Source organism: Nesoenas mayeri (assembly GCF_963082525.1).
Source record: "Nesoenas mayeri genome assembly, chromosome: 1".
Taxonomy (NCBI): Eukaryota; Metazoa; Chordata; class Aves; order Columbiformes; family Columbidae; genus Nesoenas; species Nesoenas mayeri.
Window position 1 is genome coordinate 63,893,190 of NC_137541.1, and position 14,529 is coordinate 63,907,718.

Sequence of the window (14,529 nt, forward strand, 5' to 3'; positions counted from 1 at the left end):
AGTGAGGCAAGGCTTACTGAGAGTTGATGTAGTGGTGTGTGGTATGATGAAGAGGACATTTCAATGCATTGAAGACTTTTAATAAATTTCTTCCTTTCAAGCTTTATGTAGTTATATCCTTTATCGTCATGGTTACAAGATGCTTTGGAATGAACTTTGAGTAGCATGTCTGAGGAAGTCTTAAGTTATACTCTTCTGTTCTTCTAAGTATCTTTTGAACTCAAGTGACTTAATAGATAGCATAACTTCTATAGTGACCTCCCTTTAAATTATTAAGATCTCTTTACCCTGAGTCTGTGGGGAGACTTCTTACTGGAAGTTAAAGTGTAGACAGAACAGCAGCATTTTTGTGGGATCATATCTTGTTATCTCTGCCATGCAAGTAAAAATGCTTGTGGCCATGTGAGTCCTATCTAACATTTCTATCTTTTTATGGCCTTGGTGGAACTGCTTTGGCTTAATGGGATGGTTGGGAGGCCCTTCTTGCCCTTCTCTTAATCTTTCTAAATATGCTATATAAACTAACACAGCTGTTAAAAAGGTCTTCTCTTGTCAGGTCCTGTGAAAAGGACAGTATAAACTCTCCTGAATTTTTGTGAGATACTGCAGCTTGTGCCAATTTGCACCATTTAACACTTGCTCACCTTTTTCCAGGGTTCATTAAAGAAATGAGTCTAAAGGCAACAAGAAACCAAATTTGGCTCTAACCCAATTGCAGAGCACAAAACCAATTGATATCCATCCAGTGATATGCATGTAATAGACTACTCTGAATCTTGTGGTGGGAAGTGTCCTCCAAACACTTGCAACATCATGGTTATATGCCTGAAGAAACAAAGAGGACGACAGTAGATTTTTTTTTCTCATCTCAGTTGTGTGGTGATCTGCACAGAAATGAGGGATAGAGGTGGGTGTTTGCCTAGGAGTCTTGCTTTAAGCAGTCACATCCAATAATGTTTCAGTAATCTCATTTTTTTTTGTACGAGAAAGTTATTTCTTTAGTCTGTGTACACTGTGTATGGTACTCCATCTGCTGTAAACAGAATTCTGCTCAGTTTGAGTAAGAAAAGCTAGATTAGGTGAAGAAATAGTGAACAGTTCTGGGGAACGTGATGTGCTTTTGCTAATTCACTTAGCCATGCTAAAGCAATAATTAAGTGAGGCTCCCATTCAGAATTCTCTAGAGCTGTGCCTCTTTTTCTATTGATTGTAAAGAAAGACTGGTTTGGAATTAGCCTTAGTGTATAGTTTCCTTGGTGAGCCTGGAAAGACTGGTGCCTTGCACCTGGTATTTCAAGTTTCTTCTAGATCAGAGGTGTGAAACTCATTTTCACCAGAGGCCTTCAAAGGGCTAGATGTCATTTTAGGACTGTATAAACGTAGGAGTAGCTATATTTTGGAGGCAACAGCAAGGCTGATGTGGCACCTGGTGAAAATGAGTTTGACACCTCTGTTCTAGATTTTGTGTCATTTGTCTTGCTGCTTATAAACAGAATCTAAACATACTGTGGACTTTCCAGGGAGAGTAGGACTGCTTACACATCCAAGAAAGACAGGAAGAGGCTGGGTGTCGGTGATACCTGGTTTGCTTCCAGTGCTTCTGAAAGAGAGAAATTTGTACAAGTGAAAATGGAAGAGTTATCCAGAAGGTGACAGCATCAGTAGCAGATCTCCTCTAATAATTCTCCACATTGATGGTATACAATGTTCCCTCAGAGAGAAAAGGCAGATGGGCTGCAGCTGAGCACATCATTATACCTGATACTTTTCTTGTCGCTTTTGCATTACATATAATGCCTGTTGCGTTACACATGCCTTAACTCTGCTGTGCCAAATATCATATTAAAACGTAGTAAAAAATTCCACAGTCTTAAGATATTTTTTTTTTCTTAAATAAGGCAGGTAAGAGTGGAACAAAGCAGATGTATTTTTTCTGTTGACATTTAGAATTGCAAATGATGGGAAGTTTTGAGTTCAGCATATTGAGTATTATTTGACAGTGAGTTTACTTCAGGATGGGAATCAACCTTTAAATCATTGAGTCAACACTTCTGAAGCTGCAAAATATGAACTCTGTGGGCTTATGAGGAGGTACATATCTTTGAGAGGAATATATTTGTGTCATCTGGGAGCCTTTGTCTTAGAATAACCAATTTGCCTTCAGTGCAAATGCCTCTGGCACATCCTCCGTCATCTCTAGCTCCACTCAACTTGGTCACACTTCATGACATTGAGTGGACTTGCTTCTGAACTGTCCCTTGGGCACCTCTCTGCACTCATACCACTCTTGTTCTGGTTTCCCTGGTGTCATATCCCACCCAGACAGTAAATGATGGGGCTTACTAAAGTCAGAAGAGGGATAAGGTGGCCAGCTTGTCTGCTGATATAATCCTTCATACAGTCATGGTCATGAATGTATTCACAGTGTGGTTCGTGAGGGGAGGGAGGAGTCTCCTAATTCATGTTCTCTCCAGGACAGGAGTGAGATCTTTGTTGATGATGTGCTGCATGTACAACATGTAGCCCATGTCTCATCTCCTACAGGGTTCCTCATTTGTTTTTTCATTGTATTTTTACCTCCTGTCTCCTTGTACCCTTCCTACCTAATGCCTTCCCAAGATGCAGAACCTTCTGACCACAGTCAGACTGGACTTCAGTAGCACTGGGAAGGGAGTCTGGCATCCCAGCATCAGTGGACTGTGTTTCTGGTATCTTATCCTTGCATCTCAGGGCATAGTGCCACTGGAAAACTGGCTTTTTGTGTGCCTTCAGAGAGCAGAGTGCACTATTCATGTTCTGTATTCGGTGTTCCTTCTGGTTTCCTCCTCCTATGTGTTTTCCTTCCTTAAATCCACTGCCCTCTTTTTCTGCTTCATGTTCCCCATAGGCTTTTTTTTTTTTTCCCTTATAGCTGTTCACTATCTTACCCTTCTTTGGTGCATGGAGGAGAAGCTACTGTATTTTGTTTAGCAATAAGCCTGTTCTTAACAGGGGGAGCCAGTAGGAACATAGAATGTGCATCCAGGACATGTCTTGTGGACTGGATTAGCTGTGCAGTTTGTTGTATTGCTCTCTTGGAGGGGAATCAGTTATGTTAATTGAGAAATGGTATAGTCTGAACTATGAGTTAAATTACTCGGAGAGTGTCACTTGAGATGTTTGCTTCCTCTGTAGAATTCTTCTGCTAATGTGCCCTTTTGTGGACGATTGTCTAGATGGCTCATCAGTCTGGAGAGGCTTGTTTTTTAGTGCTATGTGCTCTCCAGAGAGTTTATTTTTAAATAGTTACTGAAGCAACAGTCTTCTAAAATGCTGCAGTGTTATGATAGAAGGAATTAAAATGTTTAGTAATCCTCTAAAAGGGTTGATTGAAATAAATATATTTGTCTGTTCTATTCTCTAAGGCTAGCTGACGGTGTTGGTGAAACTTCTAGAAGATTGCTTGTTTACTTCATAATTTTTTTCCTTAAAACATCTCTAGTTTAAATCACGGGCATTCCCAAACTGAAATATTGTCAAAAATTAATGTTTTATTTCAGGAACTGCTGTGCACTATCCATCATTCTCTGCTATAAAAAGATGACTTATTTTCACCTGTGATGAATTCTGCCATCTTAAGATGGGCTGCATCTTCAGATAGTCATCTTGGAACTGTAGTTCGCAAGGAGCAGTAAGGTGCTATTATGCAAGTGCAATCATTTTTCTCAAGGAGAAACATTTTGTAAGTTCCTTCTTTCTGCCAAAAGCCTGTGGACTTTACTGTTTACCCTATGCCACAAAATTTAAAAAAAAATGTTTTTCAAGAGGTCAGATTTCCTTATTGCATTGTACTCCTGCAGCATTGGAGGGCTTCTATTTTGTCATTTTTTTCTTTCTCTAAAGTCTTCAGATGGGTTATGTCAGTGCAACAGTTAACTAAAGTATTTGAAATCATATAGTGTCACTGATAAATCAGATGATTAATCAAATTTTGTGAAATGTCACCTCCAAATATAAGTGGTTGTCTTTTTCCAGATTCTAATTCCTTTGCTGCTCTATTCCCATACTCTTCAGCTATCACAAAAGGCCCTTTGTTGTTCATTTGACTGTTAAACTACGCGTATTTTGTGCTTCATCGAACTCTCAGTGAGCTCGGGGTTTATAATATCAAAAGTCTAGAGCTCCAAGGGTGAGAGAAGCTAACAGGTTTCATAAAACTATAGGCATCAACTGGGATACAGCAAAACACCCCAGGCAGTCAAGGCTTTTTTGATGGCAGATGACAATGGTGGGCGAATTCTCTAGTACGCATTCGTGCAAACCATGATGATAACTTACAGGCATGATGCTTTCTCACTGTCAGCATCTGCTGGTGAATTCAGCTATGGGGCATAGTACTTTTGTTCTAGACTTTTAAGGAAGCAGGAAATTTCAGAAACATGAAATACAACAAAGCTGAAAGGGATGGTAGTGCAAAGAGAGGAAACGCCAAGGTGGCTGAGAAGGTTCAAGATCCATAGATTTGACTTGATCCAGCAGGCCAGTGCTTGCTGCACACTAGCTGGTCTCAGTTGTTCCTTTTCCTGGTGGTATCACAACAGAGGTGGATCTTGAAGGCAAGACTCTGAAATCGCCTGGGAGTAAGGTGCTGTGAGATGAACACAATAAATCAAGAGGAGTGTTAATTTCTTCTGTTGGATTTGAGGATGAATTGCCTTACAATGCTGTGCTAATTATGGCAATTCAGGAAATGATTCACAGGAGTGGGTAGCTGATCCTAGTCTTTCTAACAGCTGTCTAGGTTTAAGTTAGATTGACTTATTTACTAGAATTGTGCTTCATTTGCTATGATTGCAATTGGAAATACTCAGTTTTAATTCCTATGACTCCATTAAATGGAGTGCTCTCACACCTGACAGAAGAATGGGAGCAGCCTTCAGCCTGCCTACAAAGTCAGACACTTTGGCTTGTATTTAGAAAAGTTTCTTTATAGTGGTATGGGCTGGAAGGTGTCTTCAGTGCTGTAAATTAAATACTAGGCCATGTAACACAGTCATGACATTTAGTGTTCAGTTACACCATGCATTGCACAATTTCAGTGGAGTTTGCTGCTTGCTTCATCATGTAAGCTCCAATATGGAAGCAATATCATTAAAAAGTATTGGAATCTGAAAGCAAGTAGATTCTGTGGTCCTGTTCTCAAATACTGTAATGACTTAAAATATAGTATTAAAATATTTTTTTCAGTTATGAAAAAATAGATTATCCTGTTTTCCCTAGTAAAAATGCAAAATATATTAGTGTTCCCATTTGATGGGATAGCTCCTGCTGTGCAAAATCAAGTTGCTGTGACATATCAGAGTTTATGCCACTGTTATGCACAGCAAATTGATGCGGTGTCTATGGAGTTTCAGTTATGACAGCACAATCTTTAGGTGGCAATAACAAGGTCATGGGTGTGAGATTAACTTGCATACAGCAGTCCTTGTTGTGGAAAGGAATGTTTGGCACGCATTAACTTTTTATAAGCTTGTAATATTCAGGTACTGCAGAAAAATTATCCTTTGTGTGAAGGTCTTAAAAAAGGTAGAGATATGAACTCTAGCCACCCCCTTCAACTCTGGGTTCAGAGAGGCTTTTCTTTAGAGGTGAAGGGGGGTGCAAAACATGGCAGGCTGCCCAGGCTTTTGGTAAGTGTGTTCTAATTTGTCACAATTTACTGGAGCACTGAAACTGAGCAGCAGCCCATGGCTGGAGCATGTCCTAACCTCTAGGATTTAGTTGTATCTTAGAATGGTGATGGGAGGCTAGTGGTGGACATGAACCGTGACCTTGCGGCTCTCCTAGGCAAGGTCCTGACCACAAGGAGTTAAAACTTAGAGAGGAATGAACTGAGGTCAGCAGCACAAATAGTCTGTTCAGTAAATAATTTTCTTTGTATAGTGACTCCATTCTTTCGCTCATTATTTGCTCCACTTATTCTTTTCCCTTCCTACACACACACACACACACACACACACACACACACACACACACACACGGGTTTTCTGTCTTTATTATTCTCTCTTGCCCTAGTTATCACTTTCCGATGGCCACTTGTCACTGTGAGTCACTGTGACCCACCCTCTGGCTAAGGGAACTGTAGACGATAGGTTTACTGTGAAAGAACCACCCTCGGTCTGGGATGGACACCCATGTTCAGCTCAGAAGATGCAAGGCTGTTTTCCAGCTGCTCCTGCGACTCTGCTTGCTCTGAGCACTGCAGTGGCTATACGGAATGCAGCGCACAGGAGGGAGAACGCTGCTCAGCCAACCACAGACAAATTGAGAGCTTTTGCTCACCTTTTCCCTGGCTTTGGCAGCAGGCTGTGAGCTCTTGGGTGAGTGAACATCTGGTACATGGCATGTGTTGTTCTAAGGTTGGAGGAGAAATCTATTAAATAGCTGTGCTGTTACTGAGAATTTGGGTGAATGTAGGATGAAGCATTGGTTAATGCCGGAGTCTGTAAAACATAACAGGTTTTTATGCTAGTACTTAGACATGATGCCGTGAAAAGAGAAAAGGGTTTTAAGGGTCTTGTATCTGAGGATCCACAGAAACCAGCTAGAGGAGAAAGTACGATTTTGGAGGTTGAGTGACCTTGAACATCTGCTTCAGTGCACCAATCTATGTGTGACTGCTATTTAGGAAAATATTTTCTAAGCAGGCCCTTTTGTTAGGGGGGAGCAGTTTAAATGCCCTGTAATATGTTCAGAGATCCATTTTGATTTTTCAATGAATGTGTAATAGCTACTTCTTGTAGCTCTTTGTATGTGATCTTGTAAGTACTCCTGTCCTCAGGCTTGTGAAAGATGTGCCGAGTCTTTCTGTGGGTATTAAATTGACTTTAAAAAGCCCCACAGAGTGAAATAGATGCTTAGCAGGCGTACTATAGCATGGCCACTATTGAGAATACAGCCCATGTATAATAATAAATATATACTTTTGGGTTGGGAGTGCCTTTGGTTCTGCACCTCTTCTACAGTCTGATAATCCTTGCCTGCTGTCAGAGTGCAGCCTCTGTGTTCCCTCCCTTCCCCTTAGGGCACTGTTGTCTGCTTCATTCTTCTGCAATTTTTATGCTTGCCATTGTGTTTTCTTAAATAAAAAGGCAACTCTAGAAACAAACAAACAAAATTCCTTTCTTGCTTGACTTGTGCTTTTCACTTACAAAAATGATTTTCCTTTCCCTGCTATGGCAGCATTATTAAAACCAGGACTTTCTCAGCTAAGCTGTGTTACTGCAGAGCAAATGGGGTAAAGTGAATATAGTGCTTGTTATAAATGTTGTGTTTTTCGCCTTGGTTTAAATGTTGATAGTAGCGAAGTCACAGATCTGAAGATTCTAAATCAAGACAAGTGTTCATTGTTCTCTAAACAGACTTTAGATACAGCTTTCCTACACTACATTGTTCGGTGAAGTGCATTCCTTTTCAGTAAATAGACTTTAAGGCTTTCAGGTTTTTCAGATCTGGAACAACAGAAGCAATCTTTAGAGCTAAATACAAGAGGAAAACAATTACAAAGGGGGAATTTTCAGGAGTGTCTTGGGTAGTGCCCCTACCTCCAGCTGCTGGTTTTTTTTTTTTTTATCCTGGGGTGCTGTATCCTCTTCTCTTGCCACACAGCACAGCTGTCTGGGAGTGCATGAAGAGTCTGATCAGAACACCGATCTGGGTTTAAAAGTAGCCTTGCTGGAATAAAAGATAGTCAACCTGGTCAGGCTTACTATGAAGTCCCATAGCTGTTGTAATGGCATTACTAGTCAGGTGGTGATGATATCGTGAAGATAGTGCTACTGTCAGTGCTGCTTGGGGTATGGGGGATGTGCACAGTGGATGACTGAGAAAAGTTGTTGTTTGATGGTCTTGTATTTGGAAGGACATACTTGATACCTGTGGAGAAGAGGAAGCATTTTCAAGAGAAGTGTTGAAAGACTATAGCTGCTGTGAAAGAAAGGCAACAGATGCAGGTTAATAAAGGAAATACAGCTAGTGGTTGGATGAGGTGTTATAAAATCAGTAATTCTGTTGAACCATTATTCTGATTTTTCTGGTGTAGGGTTTTGGTTCCTAAGCTTCTGTTCTGACCATGTTTGGTCTCTAGGGCCCTGGTTGAGAGATGGATGGAGCAGGACTTCTGAGAGAATATAGTTGCTCCGCTGGCTGCTTTCCCTCTTAGCTCAGTGAACTTCTTCAGGTGTGCTTGTGCACTTGTGAACATGATCTTTTCTGCCTGTATCAACTGGTTTTATAAAGAAAAATTACCTCTTCCTGTACATGACCTCATAATATTTATACTAGCAAAATATATGCTACTTGCTTGTTCTTAATTACCATGGAATATGTGGAAAACTTGAAGCTTCTAATAATTGAAGAAATGACTCTGCATTTTCCTGTTAGTTGGCAATTAGGAGCGGCTTGGTAAAATGTTGGAACACTAAAAAGCTGTGGAGGTTTTTTTGTTTGTTTGTTTGTTTGTTTTTTTGGTTGTTGTTGTTTTTGTTGTTTGGTTTTTTTTTTTTTGGTAAAGCTGCATGGATATTCGAAGTACCCATTTGTGTTACACTGAGATGTTTCTAGCCATGTAGTTCTCTTTATGATTCCTTCAAAGGGCTTTGCACTGATTCAGAAGGGCACCTTTTACTGTAGTGTGGTCGTAGGATGGTACTTTCATGTAATAATAAGTAGGGGCGGACTGTGTATCAGACATTGTTTGTGATGTGGTCAGGTAGAATTCACTTAAACCATCACTGTACTCAGAGAATGACAGGAGGTGACTTGTCTCACTGCTTAAAGATGAGCAGCCACTTTCAGGAAAAGAGTTTCTTACTTCTCTGCAAAGACACTTGAAATACAATGCCCTGCCTGCTCTGTGAAGGAGTGCAAACCAGGCATAGTCATTGTAGTCTTAAAATAAATGCTAGTGAAAATTCAGAGGTCTTAACCTTGATGGATCTGAATGTTACTCAGCTATGCAAAGCCTAAAGAGAAATCGAAAGGAAGCAAAGCTGCAGAGACCTAGCTCTCTTTCCTGTGTCACAGAACTTGCCTATGAACCTGGGCGGAGTGTGCAGGAGAATGATATTGATAGTTGCTCTTCTGTCTTTCTGCTGTACTTTGCTCTCTAGTTTAGATAGGCGTTTGCAGCATTGCAGGATTTCTGCCTGCAGCCTGTTCTTATCTAGGAAAGTAGTGTTACCTTTTAAACCAGTGAAAATACTATTGATCTAATGTTACACTGATGTTCTTTCATCTCTAGCTGTTCCAGCTGTCTTACAAAAGGGATAAAAGTCTGCATCCTTTCAGTTTTTGAAGGGAGATAAATGAAATACAGTGTTATTGTATTGTAGTTGACCTTCATAAGCTTAGACACAGCTAGTATAAGATTATAGGTCTGTTCGTGGGATCAGTACATTAAGAGGGAACTTTTCACTGTCTTGCAAATGTGATAAGCATGTTTGTGGGCATGAATAGCAACTAATGAATATCTATGCATATACTAATGAAGTGCTACATCTGTTTTTACGCATGTATATGGGTATGGATTTGTGAGATACCAGTGTGGGTGTGAATAGATGCAGGCCTGGGAAAATTGTGATAGCTTGTAACTGTGCCACTTGGCACATATAGTGTGTACAAACATATACTTGCAGAACAGTATTAAAAAGCAAAATAAAAGTTTCTACCTTTTCTTCTATTACCAAAAGAGTCATAAACCCTAGGGCTTTTTTTAAGCATAACTAACACTTACTGAAAATCTCAATAAAAACCTCCTACTTCCTGTCTTTGGTGACTTTTTGAATGGAAACCACTGTTGTGTGACATTGTTTACATCCCCAAGTAGGCAAGCCCAATAATGCTACAGGCGTGAAAGTGAATAGGATTAGAGTGAACCCGAAAACTATTTTTAATATACTCTGCAATTTAGAGTTTGGGTGGCTGGTGGTGAAGTTGGCATTTTCATTGAATTGCATGTTGGGAGTTATTTCTAGGGATGTTTGTATTAAGCCCATTCTGTGACAAAGGTGTTCCCTCCTCATGTGCTTGCCATGAGGAGAGATCGGTGATTCATAGTTGCTTTCCAAAATCTGTTCTGTTAAAAGTTGGGATTTAGTTATAAGAATGCTTCCAAAATTAATAGTGTGATTTATCTCACTCCCTACGGTGTTATTGAAGCCCCTCCTTGACACCTACAGTGTTTCTGAAATTTTGTCATACATGATGGTCCCTATGAACCACTTATATTCCTTTAACAAAATTATGTTGTAGCAAGAGCCTCAGTACTTGATTCTGAAGTATTTCTGTTGGTGCAACTATCATTCTGATTTAAATGTTGAAATATTGGTGATTCACAGGAGGGAATACCGATTCAGGTGAACTCCATGATCCTACTACAGGGTCTTGATAATTTGAGAAATGAGAGTACAGTGTTCTGCTGTCTTATTGTCTCTTTCTTGGTAGTCTTGTTTTTAAAAGGTGTATGGCCTTTTCAGAGGACTGACTTTGTGGAGGCAGCCTGTTTTGCTTGTAACATTCACCATGTATTTTTTAAACTGCCGTTTCAGTGTCTATTCTGTCATTTTTGTCTGAAAGTTTTTATTGTTTATATTTCTAACTCTACCTCTGAAGCCTTCTGTTCATCAGGCCAGCCCTGAGTTATTAATTAGTTATCCCCTTTTGTAATTTTGTAACATTAACTCCTCTTTTTCAGGAAACCAAGAAAGAAACATTCCTGGTTTTGTGACTGTTTAAGGGCTCTGTCAATGTGATACACACAGGTGTTGAGTACTGAGTATGGACTAAATTGGGATTCTTCCCTGGCAACCCCCCAACTACTGCCTTTTAAAAAAGATGTTAACTATATGATTAATTGGTGCCTGAACTCCATGTAACTCTGCCAGTCTCCTCAGTTGACACTGGGAGCTGTACTGAAATACTCAGTATAGCAACTCTTGGTGTAATACTAGTTCTGGCAGCAGTCATACCTGCTTGTTTCTTAAGGTGTCTTATTACAACAGGTGAAAAAAATTAGGCACAGGGGGGGATGAATGCACAAGCCATTTAATACACTGGAAACTAGTGAATTAATAGGCAGTCCAATAACAGGAATTTCAGACTTCGACTGAATTGGAGTTGATATTTGAGGATCAATATGCACATGTTCACCATTTTTGCAAGGCAGTGAGTGATCCAGTTGTTCATATTGCAATATGTAGCATTCTGCTTCTGGTATGAGACAGTGTGTGCTACATCTAGTTATGATGTTTTTCCAATGGGTGGATTTCTTCCCTTGAAATCACTATGCCCTCGGGTATACTTTTTTAATATCGGCTGGTATGACTGCAGATGCTTTCTTCCCTCTTTGTTCCTGTGTGCCTTTTTTTTTTTTTTTCCTGGTCATACTGAGTTATTTGCTTGCAAATTAATTTATGGAAATGACTTCTACAAGTTGTTAGGTAGCTTCTTGGAGACCATTGTGTTTCAAGTTAACTGACAGAAAATAGGGAGATCAGTTTGCCAGGGCTAACATATAGAAACTTGCAGAACTCTTTCTGATTGGCATATTAATAGAGATGAAACATAAGAGTAACAAAAAAAATGAAGTTGATACTACCGCCTTCAGAAGGGGAACTAGGCAGAACAGCTTTATGTGGTTTCTATCTTCTAATGCCAACTTATTCACTTAAGTAAACCTGTCTTGTCTTGTATTTTTAATTGTACTTTTTAAAGACTCCAGATTTTTTCTGTTTTAAATGTTTCCAATTGAGGGGAGGAGGTTCTCCTATGTGAGTAAGAGTGTGCACTTCTGGTTTTGTACAATGCTAATTAGTGAATGATCCCTAGACCACTATTGGCACTGGTGATGAGGCATAAAAAGAAATCAAAACCACCCTTAGACTGATTACTGTGTTTTCTTATTTTACTTAGGAGCATAAGAGACAAATATGAGAATGCATAGTTTGCCAGCTGAAGGAAGTGTGTATGGTGGCTTTTTGTTGGCTCAGTTCTGCCTTTAAAACACTTAAATGAGCAAATTACTTGCTCCTTTTCCTGATCCAGCGAGCTCTTTCACAGTCTCATCTGACATACATTTAACAAACAAATGCCAAGTAGGATTTTAGTTTTGAGTGGTTGACTTGCTGAACAGGAAGGCACAGCTTGGACTGTTTTGCTGGTAAACAGCAGTGGCAAAAAATAATAATACTAATAAAAATTTGTGCCCTGGCTGCTATAAACTGTGTTGTAACTTCTCCCCTGAAGACAGAAATCTGTTTCTTCCTTGGCAGTTAGAAGAGAGGCCACAAATTTAAGCTGGAACTATGTGTCTTGACTGGAGTCCTAGGAGGTATTTGTTCTGGTATTGAGCTATGTCTTCAGCCTCCGTAAGCACTCTAGATCTCTGGTTAAGGACAAGTGAAAGGCACCTTTCCTCAGTTCTCTTTTGTTCTTTTGCAGTTGTAGCAAGAATCTACTGGTCTTGTTCCTTTGCTGTTATAGTCCCTTGCACTTTCTGATATGGGGGTGTTACACAAGAACTCTGTAAGCTCAGGCAGTGGTACAGCAGGAATCTGTGGGCAAAAGGTACCTTCCCTACTCATCTTGAGGATCTGTTTTGTTATGCTACACTGATAGTTGTATCTTTCCAAGTGGCCTTCCTCACAAACCTGGATTCACATGATCTATTGAAGCTGTTCTTGGCATCTGGGGCAGCTGTCAGCATTGTGGTGCTTCTCTCTTTCTGATATCCACAATGAGCTGTGAATTCTGTACATTCCACAGAAAAGAAGATCCATGATCAGAAATCCAAGGCTCTGACCCTAGTGAAGTGTCGGACTCGAAAATACAGAGAGAATGCCTAAGGTTAGTTAATGGGAAGGAAAAGCCCCACTTTAATCATTTAAGTGCTAGACAGCTTCCTCTGTGTTGAATGGTTATCAGAGAGAAAGTGAATAATTTACTTTGTGTGTTTCCTGTAAGTGCTAGTTGTTTGGGGGAGGCAGTTCAGACCTGGGCTGTGAGAGGAGAAGGCTGCACTTAGTCCTTAGTGAAACAGCTTTGGCATAGAAGATTTTATCATCACAGTTGAAAATTTCCTCTGCCTGTCTATGGAAGGGAGGCTACTTGGAAGATGCCTAGTGTTTGTAGTATGTTCCTACTTTTTATGCTTTGACTGAAAAAGGCAAGATACTTCCATTTCCTACTATTGTTGCATAGAGCCTAGAGCAGCGCTATCCAGTGCTTGCAGTTTGCATTAGTAAGACTTTTGAGTTTTTCCATGTGTTTGGGTCTGTGCAAGCAACAGTTACAGTTCGAAATTTAATTTCTTTACTCTTTTCCAGGCTTATAGTTACTACTTGTGTTATGGTTAAGCACTGGAGATTCATTTTGGCACACTGAAGAACTGCATTTATCTTGAGTAACTTGTTTCCTAGAAAATGCTCTCTTGCTTATAGGTTTCAAGTAAAGTGTATGCTATGCTAACAGAGTGAGTGAATTTTCAGTTTTATTTTTATCAGTTTGACAGTGTGTCATGTTCAGCTTTTCTTTTGCATAGCTGGTTTTCTCTTGTGCTGAAAAGACTTTTATAAACATTACTAGAACAAGAGAACATGTTGGATTTGAAGAAATTTGATAGGTACTAGGGCATGCATGCCAGTTCTGAGAGCTTCTCTGAAGCTGCTGCTTGCACACTGTTGTTGCAGTCTAGTTTGTAGAAACATTATGTTCTCTTCTGCTTATGGAGTTCAGACTTTACAGCTGGGGAGAGCTCTTCATCTCACAAACCTGAAGTTATTGCAGTGCTGTTTGGTTCTCCTATGAAATAGAAGCAAAGGCCCAAAATAGTCACATGTGACTTGGTGAGGCTACTGTGCCACTTGGCTGAAGACAGGCCTATTGACATTAACCTGGTCCTGATATAGATGCCATATGATTGTCTCTTTTTAAAAAACTGATTTTAAGTATTACTTTTGGCAGTAATGTGTGATATAAATCCTATCTAAATAAAACTTGTTTACAGGCTTTATTACAAATAAGAGATCCAAGAGAAATAATTCTCAAGCATGCATTAAAAGCATTGTTTGGAATGCGATAGGGACAGAATAAGTGAATCCTAAAGAAAACGTGTATGCCTAATTCTCTGCAGCTATCCCCCTAAACAAGAAGGGAGCAACCAGTTTTCGCAATTTGCAGCAAGATGTAGAAATGCAGCATCTTGCTGACTATGCAAGTAACAAACCTTTTCCCATTCTGTTCTCAAGGAACGCTCTAATGTTTGCAGTGTTATCTGATGTGCTAGGGCTATCTGCTTCACTGGGCCAGAGCCCATAAACCAAAACAGCTGCTTGGCATCTTGTTCTTTTGCCTTTTTCCTTTAATGTTAAGAAAGCTCCATGTTTGGAGGAGAGCAAAGCACTCTGTGTGAGGAAGATAACTTTAGAGTTGATGTCTTCAGGCGAGGGCTTGCCTCTATCGCCAGCCGCTGTCAGCTTGCCTGTCCTTTGTTAC

At 40.0% G+C, this 14,529-nt stretch overlaps 1 protein-coding gene across 5 annotated transcripts in view; it reads left to right on the forward strand.

The window, feature by feature from the left end:
* The first annotated feature begins 6,204 nt into the window (after positions 1-6,204).
* MICAL3 (microtubule associated monooxygenase, calponin and LIM domain containing 3) overlaps positions 6,205-14,529 on the forward strand; it is a 150,978-nt gene continuing 142,653 nt past the window's right edge. For all 5 annotated transcript variants that reach the window (XM_080346275.1, XM_080346271.1, XM_080346273.1 and 2 more), the window contains exon 1: positions 6,205-6,359. The gene's annotated coding sequence lies outside the window, so the exon portion shown is untranslated. The remainder of the gene's footprint in view (positions 6,360-14,529) is intronic.